We start from the raw sequence: 14,534 nt of genomic DNA on the forward strand, positions 1-14,534 counted from the left end.
CAATGACAAATCTGTCATACTTAAGAGATTGTACAACATGTACAACCTAACCATCTGCTCTATCATTTGCAGTATCAGCGAAATATGCAGTTGAGCTAGACTATACTTTATTTATCTTTTGGTTATTACTCTTCCAAATACTTTGGCATTTGAAAGAAGGCTTTCATTCAAACCATTGATTGCAAGAACAACTAGTTCTGCTGACTTTTGTGGTTCTATTTTGTATACTGCACAAACACTAAATTGGAATAAGAGCAAAAATTCAAATGCATGCCACAGTCAGAAGATTGCACACAGCCCCCTGACTAACACATGGGAAAAGAATATTGGGCCTCAACTGCTGTAATCAAACCAAAAACGAGTTCTCCTCTCAACTGTAAGTGATATAATATGGAAAAACAATGATAGTCACAGAAGCAGGCAGACCAGGTCCCTCACGTTGATCTCTCAGAAGGATCAAGCCATCAGTAAAGGGAAAGTAGACACAAATGAATGTAGTTCAAACAGAAACTGCAGAACTGTAAATGTTGAGAGTCAAATGGCATGCCCATGGCAGAGTTGGATAACTTTTTGTGAGCATGAGGTTTAAAACATTTGCAGGGGCCAATACAAACATAGTCTGATGTCCCAAGACTAAGAACCATTGTGGCCAGAAGACAAAATATATTGAAGGGTTAAAATTTTTTTGTATTGCATCAATTTGTAATGCATATGGTGAAGATGTATTTGAAATATATTTTGTAGACAGCGGTGCCTATGTATTTGTCTTCTTCCATTGCCCAAATATATATATATATATATATATATATATATATATATATATATATATATATATATATATATATATATATATATATATATATATAGAGAGAGATTTTTGATATGTGCCAAATCAGTTGACAAAATGAATACGAATCCTTTAACCCTGAGATCCTGAATCTAATTAATACATATTTTAAAAGGCAAAAGAGAAGCATTTCCTCAGCTCTTGCAGTCTGGTTTGCACTGTCTGACCTTCAGAAAGTAGTCAGCCGTTAAAATGGAAGCCAGTCACTGTGGCAGGGTCACAAATGGGTTTGCAACCAATCACGCTGAAGACTTTATTTATTCAATATTTCAAGCTGTATGCTTCACCTAAAAGTCCATTTAAGCATACTCTGAAATATATTGATTACAAGTCAACATCTGTCTTTCTGTGGCCAGTGCAGCCCCTTACAAATGCAATCAGCCAATGAGCTACATATTTCCTTGCAAATTCTTATGTGAAACAAACCTTCATTTGTAAATAACTGAAATACATGAATATACTGCACAGGTGATCCCTTTTAAAGGACAAGCAATGGTCTCTGATGACCTGATGACCAATGTTCATCAACAAAAAAAATATTCAAGCTTTTCCACATTAGAAAAAAAAAGAATGTATGTCCATGCAGAAATGAATATGTCTTCTATTAAACTACTGGTGGTCAGTTGCACGTTTAGATAATATAACTTCCAGCAAAACTGAACAGCTTACTCAATTACACAGGCCATCGGGGGCACAACAAGAACCTGGAATGATGCAGAAAGCCACTAAACAAAAGACTACTGTAACACTTATTCAACGTGATGAATAATGCTAATATGCTTCACATTAAGGTTATTAGCCAATCCCCACAGCTATTAAATAGGTCAAGGTTTATGTTGTCTAATTCGTAGCATGGGACATTTAACAATGATATTTAAAAGGGTTCTAAAATGTTTCTTTCCAATAATAAATCAGGTACAAATTGTATTCATTAACACCATTTAACTGTACTCTCTTCAAGCAGGTATGAGGTTAATAAGTATAAAAATAAAATTATTTATCATTTTAAAGCTATTCCTCAGTACAATCTTCTTATGTGTGATTTATAACAAGTTAATATGTCATGTGTGTCTCTTATTGTATAAGAGGTGTAATTTCGCACAGTTTGAGCAGCCAGAAACGCTCAGCTTCACGTTGTGGTCCTCTCACCCAAACTGCTAAACAGTAAGAGACACCCTACACACCATGAATTAACTTATATAAGAAACCATGAGCTATAATCTTTTAGCACAACCATATTTCCTATTTATGTTTCTATTTATGCTAATATTTTTTTTGTTTGTTTGTTTATTCATTGCAGACATACTAAACTTGAGCACTGTACCACTTTACTGAAGTATGATTTTATATTCTGCCAAAAATGTATCTATTATACAATATTCACTGAGCTGCATCTGGGCTTTTCAGAAAACCACATCAACTCATACTCGTATAACATATATATATATATATATATATATTGTGATGATGTGTATGTACCAAACGTCAATTTGGAGGCTTTTGGACCCTGGGGATAGCCACACACATTGTATGATGACGAATGTAACAATTGCTTAATTGTATAGTTAAGGTAACAATTGCTTAATTGTATAGTTAAGGTAACAATTGCTTAATTGTGTATTGAATGGGCAAATGCTGATCAGATGTGAGTGATCAAGTTGGGGTTAAAAAGGTTTTCAGTTGGTGTGTTCAGGGGAGAGGGTTGAAACGGAGAGCGAGGAAAGAAACTGATCGGTGGAAAGGTGTGTCGAAACAAAGGTACGAGTTCTGACAAAAGTGCTTGAATGTGATTTGGTTTAGGTGATTTATGGAATTGATTTAAACAGGGGAACAGGCTTACCCTGCCCTGCATTAGATAGAACTACTATTAACCAGTTTAATTAGCGCCTAAAGAAGGGCTAGGTTTTGTTTTATGTTTTTGTTTGTTTATAACTTCTGTTTGCTAATAAACGTACGCCACGGCGTTTACAGAGCACTTCCATTGCGTCGTGTAATAATTAAAGAAACAGACACCTGTTTGAAAGAACAACGTGGACTCCGGCTGAAAAGGTCAGAGTACATCACATTTGGTACCAGAAGTGGGGCTCTGTTTTTTTTTTTGAGTGAGAACCCCTCAACATGGAAGAGTTACTTAAAACAGTTATACAGGCAACGACAGCGCAGCAACATGCCACAGCGGCTTTACAGGAGCATACCAAAGTCCTGGCAGAACAAGCGGCGCAGGATCGTCAAGAATGGAGACAACTATGGAGCCAGATGAATTCTGGAGACCGGGTGGGAGCAGCTTCTGAGGGACCACGTCCTATACGAGCTAGTCATGTTTTACAGAAAATGAACCCAGCCGATGACGTGGAAGCTTACCTTTTGGCTTTCGAAAGGACCGCCGAGCGAGAGGCTTGGCCACCTGAACAGTGGGCAGGCATTGTTGCGCCGTTTTTGAGTGGAGAGGCTCAAAAAGCTTATTTTGATTTGGAGCTAACAGAAGCAGCTAATTATAATCTTCTGAAAGCTGAGATTTTAGCAAGAGCGGGGGTCACCGCAGCGGTGAGGGCTCAACGCTTTCACGCTTGGAAATATGAAGATGGAAAAGCACCAAGGTCACAGCTATTTGACTTAATCCACTTAGCCCGTAGGTGGCTTCAACCCGAGAAGAATAGCTCAGCGCGGGTTGTGGAAATACTGGTCCTGGACCATTATCTAAGAAGCCTTCCAGTGGGTTTACGAAAATGGGTGGCACAGGGCAGTCCAAGCACTGCAGATGAACTAATCGCTCTGGTCGAGCGCCAACTCACTGCCCTGGAAATTGCCCAGCCCACATTTCGTTTTGCCAAAAGCAACTGGCGCCCCTCAAGCCCGAAACAACGCACCGCCGAGAATCCCGGTAAGAATGTGTGGGAAAAAGGGGGCGCTGAAGAGCGGTCTAGAACTGTGAAGGGACCTTGGGCAGGGGAGAATAAATTGTTTGAAATGCAGAATTTTCCGTATAACAGTGTGCAATGTTTTAAATGTAATGGTTGGGGGCACATTGCCAGAAATTGTCCCGAAAGGGAGAAGGTAGAGTCAATGGACTGTCATGTGGTTACTACGGTAAATAACTTATTTTCATGCAGTTCACCAAAAACAGAGTATGTGGTTGCTGTTAAAATAGGGGATAAAAGCACAGTTGCTTTATTAGATTCAGGCTGTGGGCAGAGCTTGATATCCGCTGACCTGGTGGGGGAACACTTTTCTATAGACCAGGCGGGGGTACGAATAATGTGCATTCACGGTGATATTAAAACCTACCCAGCCACCACCGTAAATCTAAAAATAGGTTCCCAGGAAGTAAAGTTAAAAGTGGGGGTGTTACCTAGGCTTCCTTATCCAGTGATTGTAGGTCGTGATTGTACCGAATTTGCTCGCTTAGTACAGTTACGAGAGGTTTTTGTTGCCAGTAAGGAGTCGGGGCCATCTAGTGGCCAGGACCAAGAATTATCTGAGTTGTTTCGGTTTGACGAGGAGGTACTAGCTGAACCTGGAAAAACTAGGAAGACACGAAGTCAAAAGTGTAGGACCCAAGCTAAGCCGCAAAGGCTCCCTGGGGGGAAGTATACAAGCAAAAGTACAGATCCCCAAAAGCGTGCAGGGCAGCCTAACAGGGAATCTGAGTCACGGGGAAATTTAGAAGATAACCTCCCCGAGATGTGGGAGGAGCTAGCAGTGTCTACTTTTGACTTCAAACGGGAACAAGTAGAAGATAAAATCTTACAATATGCCTTTAATCAAGCTGTGGTACCGGACGAATGTTATTGGGAAAATAGGGACACTGTGACTGTACCCCATTTCATTGTTAAAAATGATCTCTTGTATCGGGTCACTAGAACTGAATGTGGGGAGTGGTTAGAACAGTTACTGGTGCCAAGTAAGTTTAAAAGTTTAATACTACAGCTGGCACACAGCCATCTGTTAGGAGGGCATTTAGGCACACAGAAAACCAGAGACCGGGTAATGATGCGGTTTCATTGGCCGGGAGTCTATAAAGATGTAGAGCGGTTTTGTATAGCTTGCCCAGAATGTCAACTAGTCGCTGGCAGGAAACCTACTCGAGCCCCGCTAGTCCCGTTACCTGTCATAGACGTGCCATTTGAGAGAGTGGGAATGGACTTAATTGGGCCCCTGGAAAAGTCTAAAACAGGGTTCCAGTACATTCTGGTCATTGTGGATTATGCCACTAGATACCCAGAGGCTATACCGTTAAGGAATACTAATTCAATGAACATAGCACAAGCGCTGATACAGGTCTTTTCTAGGGTCGGTTTCCCTAAAGAGATCCTTACCGACCAAGGGACCCCCTTTATGTCCATAGTTATGAAAGAGATGTGTAAGTTGTGCAAAGTAAAAAAAATTACTACCTCTGTTCACCACCCACAAACGGATGGTTTGGTGGAACGGTTTAATAAAACGTTAAAACAAATGATAAAAAAGGTAATGCGCATAGATGGCAAAGACTGGGATAGTTTTCTTCCTTATCTTATGTTCGCTATCAGAGAGGTTCCTCAAGCGTCAACTGGGTTTTCCCCGTTTGAATTGTTGTATGGGAGACAGCCGAGGGGAATCTTAGATGTTGTCAAAGAAGTGTGGGAGGGGACACCACCTAGAGGGGACAATCTGGTTGAGTATGTATTAAAAATGAGAGATAGAATGGAAAAGGTCAGCAGGCTGGTGAATGAAAATCTGGTCAGAGCACAAGAACTACAAAAGACGTCGTATAACGCCGGTGCTCGTTTAAGAGAGTTTAAAGTGGGAGACAAAGTGTTAGTTTTGCTGCCTTCACATGCACACAAGTTTTTGGCTAAATGGCAGGGACCTTTCCAAATAGTGGAGAAGTTAAGTAATGTAAACTATAAGGTGTGCCAGACAGGGAAAAGGAAACCATACCAGATTTACCATGTCAATCTGCTGAAACCGTGGGTAGACAGGGAACCTTTAGTAGGCACAGTACAGTATGAAGATTTAGAACTGGGTCCTGAGTTGCCGGGCACGACAAGTGTAACTGAAATAAAAATTGGTAAACACTTGACTGCGGAACAGAGTACTAAAATTGAAGAACTAATTAATAGATATGACGACGTGTTCTCAGACTTGCCAGGGAGAACTAATCTTATATCCCATAGTATTATTACCCCTGTGGGAGCCCGAGTCAGGATGAAACCATTTCGAATTCCAGAGTCAAAACAGGGTGATCTGGCTAAAGAAATAAAAACGATGTTGGAATTACAAGTAATTGAGGAATCAAATAGTGACTGGTGCAGCCCGGTGTTGATGGTGCCAAAACCTGATGGAACTATAAGGTTTTGTATGGATTTCAGAAAAGTGAATGAAATATCAAAATTTGATGCATACCCAATGCCGAGGGTGGATGAATTGCTAGAAAGGTTGGGAAAAGCAAAGTATATCACCACACTTGACTTGACCAAAGGCTATTGGCAGGTGCCGTTGTCACCAGAGTCGAAAGAAAAAACAGCATTTGTAACTCCACAGGGTTTGTTCCAGTTTACAGTGTTGCCTTTTGGTCTGCATGGCGCACCAGCCACATTTCAAAGGCTTATGAACAGGATACTCAGGCCACATAGTCACTATGCAGCAGCTTATCTTGACGATGTGGTCATTTTTAGCATTGATTGGGAGTCTCATGTATACAAAGTGGAAGCGGTATTGAGATCGTTAAGGGAAGCAGGCTTAACAGCTAATAAAAAGAAGTGTGCATTCGCTCTGCAGGAGACAAAATATCTGGGGTTTTCACTCGGACGTGGCTTAATTAGACCACAGCAAAGCAAAATTGAAGCCGTTTTGTCTTGTGCCCATCCAGTGAACAAAAAACAAGTCCGAGCCTTTCTCGGACTTATTGGCTATTATCGCCGGTTCATTGAAAACTTTGCCTCAAGAGCTGTGCCCTTAACGGAACTCACTAAAGCCTCTGCGTCTAACATGGTAAAATGGTCAGCAGAGGCTGAAAGGGCATTTTTAGACTTGAAATCAGCACTGTGCTCTGAGCCTGTTTTGATAAGTCCTGACTTTGATAAACCGTTTGTATTACAAACAGATGCTTCGGAAGTGGGTCTAGGGGCAGTGTTATCACAGTCCTGTGAGGGGGAGGAACATCCTGTTTTATTTTTGAGCAGAAAGCTCCTACCAAGGGAAAAAACATATGCCACAATAGAAAAGGAGTGCTTAGCTGTCAAGTGGGCAGTGGACTCGTTGAGGTATTATCTCTGGGGAAGGAGATTTACTCTGGTTACAGACCATGCCCCATTACAATGGATGTATCGTCAGAAAGACAAGAATGCGAGAATAACCAGGTGGTTTTTAACATTACAGCCCTACTGTTTTGACTTAATACATAGAAAAGGTAAAGAACACGTAAATGCTGATTTCCTGTCTAGGTTTCCACAGCCAGCAAAAATCTTGTATGCCCGACCCCACGGGATCGTGCAGAGGGGGAGGGTGTGTGATGATGTGTATGTACCAAACGTCAATTTGGAGGCTTTTGGACCCTGGGGATAGCCACACACATTGTATGATGACAAATGTAACAATTGCTTAATTGTATAGTTAATGTAACAATTGCTTAATTGTATAGTTAAGGTAACAATTGCTTAATTGTGTATTGAATGGGCAAATGCTGATCAGATGTGAGTGATCAAGTTGGGGTTAAAAAGGTTTTCAGTTGGTGTGTTCAGGGGAGAGGGTTGAAACGGAGAGCGAGGAAAGAAACTGATCGGTGGAAAGGTGTGTCGAAACAAAGGTACGAGTTCTGACAAAAGTGCTTGAATGTGATTTGGATTAGGTGATTTATGGAATTGATTTAAACAGGGGAACAGGCTTACCCTGCCCTGCATTAGATAGAACTACTATTAACCAGTTTAATTAGCGCCTAAAGAAGGGCTAGGTTTTGTTTTATGTTTTTGTTTGTTTATAACTTCTGTTTGCTAATAAACGTACGCCACGGCGTTTACAGAGCACTTCCATTGCGTTGTGTAATAATTAAAGAAACAGACACCTGTTTGAAAGAACAACGTGGACTCCGGCTGAAAAGGTCAGAGTACATCACAATATATATATATATATATATATATATATATATATACACACACACACACACACACTGTATAAAGAAAGTAAGTAAGCATAGTGCAATAAACGTGTTATGTTGTTACCATCTATGGGATCAGAGTGCTATGGAACAAAGGGAGGCTTGGTGGTCCAGTGGTTAAAGAAAGGGGCTTGTTACCAGGAGGTTCCAGTGGTCCCAGCTCAGCCACTGACTCACTTTGTGTAACCCTGAGCAAGTGACTTTCGGATGAGATGTAAAGCCGAGGTCCTATTGTAAATGACTGCAGCAGTTGTGATGCATAGTTCATCCGCAAGTCTCTGTCTCTTTGGATAAATGTGTATTCTAAATGACTAAATAATAATAATAATAATAATAATAATAATAATAACAACAAATGCTGCTCGAAAACAAAGGGTATATGAGTATGTCTTCAAACGAGGAGATATTTGTATTATAAGAAGTCATTTACAAATAGAGACTGCTAAATTTAGCCAGGACCATGTAGATAATGCATAGTATCTGGACATTTGTCTAATCCGAGGTTGTATTAATGCGAATTGACTGTATATTAAGTTTTAAACATCTATGAGTATTTTATAAATATGAATCTTCGGCCATTAGAGGCACGTATCTTCTGAAAACACTGTTTGTAGGATATCTGGCATGGAATGACCCTTACCAAATCCTCATCATTGGTAGTGATGTGGCAAAACAATGGCAATGCAATGTGCCTGTTCTAATGGTAACACAAAGGCAGCTACAATGTTACAGTGCATTTCAGTTTTTACAAACAATTGGTAATCCATTGCCATACTGTGGTACCATAACTTTACCAGTTATCATAGCAGGCATCTTCATTGGACAACCAGAGCTAATAAAACATTTACAATAGTAATAAGACTGTAGAATCCAATGCAATATGTGTGGGATAAATTCAATACTACATTGAGTTATAGATCTGATACATTTTACTCATGAGAAATAATGGTCCGTAATGCATGATTTGGGTTTCCCTACTCTTGACAAAAAATATACAAATGTGCCTTGTAAATGTGAATATTAACCAACATGGACTGGTAACCAGTAACAGAGAATTAAGATCAGCATTGAAAAGGAGCTCAAGACTGAAGGTTGTTTAACATGTTACGTTTTCTGATCAGATAAACTATTTTGTATGTTGTTCTAGATCGAGAATACTTGTGTAGGCACTTAACATGTCAGAACAGCATCCCTTGGATGAACTCATTTGTAGCTTTACATTTGGAGCCTTAATCTTTTATACACCTGCTGTGGCAAGTGAAATACCCTGCTATTACAGGCCCAGTCTTGTGCGTTAAGTTTTCTTAGTTGAGAAAAGGAAAAATATAAGTTGTTACTTTGATCCATACAATTGTCAGATACCCTGAAATGCAACAATAGCCTAAAATAGTGCTTAGAATTTCTGAAGAACAGCAATTTACAAGACAAATTATACATTTTTGTATGCATGGATAAGTGAAACGCAGATTCTAATTACTATGGTGTTTTTTTTTTAGTGTCACTATTACTATAAGGACTACAACTGCTAAAATGCAGTTCTCAAAAATAGTACATAAGCTCAACACACAGCATGCAAAAATTAGTTTCAAGAACATTTTTTTTTTTTTTTTTAAAGAATACAAAACAGTTCACGCAATTACAGTATTAATGCTGGCAGAGGGTTTCTAATCTTATTTTAAAAAGCAGGTAGATCTTTCCTTATATTATTTTTTTTAGGAAGAACTAATTTTCAGCAATCAAGAGCCCTCTCAGAAAATGAATTACCAGTAGAGTGCCAACAGTTTTGTTATAAATAAAGTCATATTTTTTTTCTTTACATGCCATTGTTTCCAGTTTTCATTGTTGTTGACAACTACTAAATCAGTATTCCCATTATCCTACTCTTCAGATTCATGAAAACAGGACTGTTGGTATGCTACAAAGAAAAACAAAAAAACCTTCAGCCAAACAAGAAGAACAAAAGCACAAATCTCCAGTGTATCATTAAACCAATTTTAAATGTTCCTATACAGAAACCACCCTTTAAATGACACTTTCAGGATGAACACTCAATTGAGAAGCCACACTTCTGGCCAGGGTCATTCCCTATCATCCACCCACCCTCTTACAATAGTGTTTTTTTGTCAACCAATCGAACGTGACAATTTACGTCTCACTGCACTATTATGTGTGCCTCCCACGCAGCGTACCAGGAGATTGAAAGGTGAGAGAACACATTGGGAGAGATTTTTAGGAGTGTTATTTAAGCAGTAAATGTAATCTGTAAAGTGCATGGTTGTCTGCTCTTTTTCTTTTCCAGTGCTCTAAAAAAGAGCAGAGCTTTTTCCATAGACCTGTTCTTTTGTTGTTAAACCACGTTTGTAGTTAGTAGGAATATATAATTAACTTGTTACACAAGCATCATTACTTTAGTACAACATCCTTTTACACATGGGATTCAAAATATGAAAAACATTGTAAGATTAAAAAAAAAAAAATGGACATAAATAGCAAGGTGGATTCATACCAGTGGATGAGTCTCAGATGATGTGCTTCTCATTTATTTTGTACAGAAAAACCATTGCATCAAAATAATAAAATGTACTACAATATGTAGTTATTAAATATCAAACCATATACATTTAGTACCGGTACATAGATTATTATTATTATTATTATTATTATTATTATTATTATTATTATTATTATTATTATTATCATGAATCTATTATTTTTTTAAAAAAGGTCAATTTATCTATAGCATGTAGGGATGGTCTACCATCTTTGGGTAATTCATAAACCACTTACTTTAATAGTCAAGCCACTACCATGACAACAAAACATGCAATGTGAGTTTAATGTTTTCCAAGAAATGAAATATTGCTAGCATACATTAATTTTCAAACAAAATAATACAGGTAACAATGCGGGAACAGCAGGCAATACTTGTTTAATTACAGTAGAATTCTGCAACAAAGGATATATAAAATAAATGTACTTGATTTTTTATTTTTTTTTCCATTGAGTGTCAGCTACTAAAGTACCTCCAACAAGTGACGTTTCTTTTATCTATGTACCAATCAGATCAGGAAAGCAGTTACTATGACAAGCATTGTAGCATTTGTCAAGTTGTTCTTTTTCATACTAATAAAAAAAAAAAAAAAAACTAGATCTATTTTATTCTTTTCATTAATCATGAAGCTTTAAGAGAGATGCATTTCTGACAGCATAACTATAATGATTTCAGAAGCACTCTTTTCTTGGAAGTAGAAGGGACTTTGCTTTTATTCTTAAGGCAATTTACAAATTACATTTGGAGACAATGGGATTACATGCAATAATCAAATAAACCCTTTATGACTAGAGACAGTCTGGTTTTCTTATATTGTTAAATATAAAAGACAGTAAGGGCATCAATGTTTTTCTAAGTCTTAGATATTTGTGGATCACTAATAAAAACAAGCCCCAAGGTTTCAGGGCCATGTGTGGCTTTTTCACCAGAATGAGTTTCACAATGGGGGACAACCCATTTGTTTCTTTAAAGTTTGAAGGCCATAGAATGACAGAAAGAAAAAGAACAATGAACATAAGAAGGGATTGTAGGAACAATTCAATAATTGATCATTTAATGTTTATCTGGTTGATTAGTTCTCTTAATAATAATATTTAATTGACATGCTACAAAGTTCGAGGATTTAATATAAACACACATGCACATGCTAGACACAAGGAATGTTAAATCAGTAGTAGTATTTTATTAAGTACAAAAATAATAAACAGAAATCAGAAAAGTCAGAAAGTAAATCTCTTGGTCTCTAAGCACAAAACAAGTCAAAATCTCTCACTGCACTCATGCTGGCTAGCAGGCAATTGAAATATGACATCGCCTGTTTCCTCACACACAAAGCAGCCACTGCAGCAGCCAAAGTAAGCTATGACGTAGCTAGTAAATTGCTCACACACCACATACAAGCACAGCCTCAACTGAAACGATACAGACAATCTTAGAATATATCACATTAAGTTTATTAATGGTATATAGATTAAGGATATGGCAAGTTTACTTTTAAAGAAATTTTCATACAACAGTATGAGGTAGATTACTTGTAGTTACTTCATCAAGTTTTACTAAAAGTTATTTCACACGCAAAGTGTGCAAACTAATTAATTAACAGTTCAAGTGAATATGTTACAATTATTAATTTAGTCCCATGAAAGGAAAATGCAACTAGAATAATACTCAACTGTTCCTTGAAGCTTAGACTTTTGGTCCACTGGTTTGGAAACTCAATCTGTTGAAGTGTCCAGTACAAAAGGCTCTCCTCTCAGCAGCAAAGTGTTCAAACCCATGTCAAACTCACAAAATCAAACCACAGTCAAACTTTGCAACAAAGCTTTCAATTCTTGATAGAATCAACAAATAGCTGCAACAATGTCTTCAGTCCTCAGTATAGGATCCACAACAGCGCCCGTCCGCTGTGCCCTCTTCTCTGAATCTTTTATCTACGCAGGTAACAGGGCACAGTTCCTTTTGGAGCAGAGCAGACCTAGACTGGTTTGTCTGATAACAGTCTCTTTAAGTTTTAAGGCAGTCCTCCAGCTGGGCCTTGGTCTCGTTGCTTGTGGTCGTTGACTCACTTGCAGCTTGCTTCCTCGTCTTGGGTCTGTTTCAGGCGGAGTCCCGTCTTGGGTCCGTTTTTAGTCCTAGAGCTGCAGCTTTGCTTAGCAGAGTGACAGCACCTTGTTTAGCATTCGATGTGGAGTGCAAAATGTTTAGTTTTGCTTGGATATTTATTTCACTCTGCAAAATAGCCACTTTCATGAGATCATTTGTGTATTTTGCCTTTTTAAACTCCCAGTCCTTTGATGTTTTAATGTCCTTTTCCACTGGGACATCACTTGTTTATGTCTTCCTTGTGTCAAAACGATTGTTGTTGCACGTGTGAATTATCTGTACATAATTCAACTGTCCTTTCAGCCTAATCCAGTTCAGGTGCCATTGGGCCCTGGTCACCTCGTTTAATAGGTCACATAGTTCAATATGTCAGTATGTTCATGTATTATTAACATATTCAGGGAATATATTCCACAAGATTTTATTGGCCAATACCTTTTTTTGAATACAAGCTTCCAGGTGCATATCATGTTGATTCAGCCTGTCATGGGATGCCCGTGCTGGATTCAGTAATCACAACTGTCTGCAGTCTTTTGTTCCACTGACTAGCTTATCCAATGTCAGTCTCATATGACTACAGTTATTTGAAGCTATTTTTACTTGTACACATTATTCCAGTTATACTACCACAATGGTCAGCTTCCTTGAGATTTAATAATGTGTCATCCCATTAACAATTTAACAGCACAATAAAAAATAAATACAAAAAAACATATAATTATTGAGGGAACGAGGGAAGATGCAAGTGCTTTTACATTTTTTATTTAAAACTAAGAAGACGTGTACATGCGTACAGGTTAACATTTAAGGCAGTATGCTAATTGGTGCCTTGATAATAGCCTGAAGACCTGATGCCAAGACAGTACGGTTTCAATAGACACTCAGTTTCAAAAACTGTTTATAAAACGTCCTCAGGAACCTGATTAAATCAACCAAGGAGAGCAGAGTAGTTATTCAGATAACACTACCAAGTTATTCCAGTGAAACGATAAATCCACAAGAGGATACTTAAGACATGTATTTATATACCACAGAAATATTACCAGATACTGAGGTATGTTTTTGCTATCTGTCACCGCTCGCAAAGATCACATTCACAGAGCAGGGTAAAATCGTGACCTTTATCACCATTTGATTTTAACAAGCTCAACTGTCATAGACAATAATGTCCTCATGATGTATTTCAAGACAATATCTTAACAGATAGTTATTCTCTATAATGTAAACTGTATTTAAAATGCACAAGGTATATATTACTAATGTTATCATATTATTTAGTGTACTGTAGTGTCATTTGTATTCAGATATGTTTATATTATACTCATAGTACAAGGTTTGTACATATTAGTTAGCTATTAGTATTTACCTAACATGGCAAATCCCACCAGTATGTGACTGTAACATGACAAGGAGCCCAGTACATTTTTTTATTTTTACAACGGGGTTTCCCCCTCCGCCCATGTGCAGTTTATTTGTGTTTATTGTGTGTGTGTGTGTATGTGTGTGTATGTGTGTGTGTGTGTGTATATATATATATATATATATATATATATATATATATATATATATATATATGACATGACAGAAAAGCTCGTCCTCTGTCAGTAATTAATAAACTTGTGCAGATTGTGTCCGAGGGGTAATAAAATAATTACTAGCTAGTTAAATCCCTATATACATAAACCCATGATATACAAGCCTGTAGCTCTCGGCACTCGGGGTGGGTGTTCAGAGGAGGAATGGGAATGCAAGAGGAGAGAAACTAAACTAAAACTAAAACTAAAAATATATAGGAACAGTGAAGGCGATTGCCCAGCCTGACCTATTCGGTTTTGTGTTTAGTGTTAGTGATTTGTTTTATTTACATCTTTTCTTTTGTGCTCTGTGAGCAAGTGTTTTTG

General features: G+C 38.0%; 1 pseudogene; it reads right to left on the reverse strand.

Annotated features, from left to right (window-relative positions):
• The window catches only part of LOC121318140, a 272,183-nt pseudogene that overhangs the window by 242,230 nt on the left and 15,419 nt on the right, over positions 1-14,534 (reverse strand).

Source organism: Polyodon spathula, chromosome 7 (assembly GCF_017654505.1).
Source record: "Polyodon spathula isolate WHYD16114869_AA chromosome 7, ASM1765450v1, whole genome shotgun sequence".
Lineage (NCBI taxonomy): Eukaryota > Metazoa > Chordata > Actinopteri > Acipenseriformes > Polyodontidae > Polyodon > Polyodon spathula.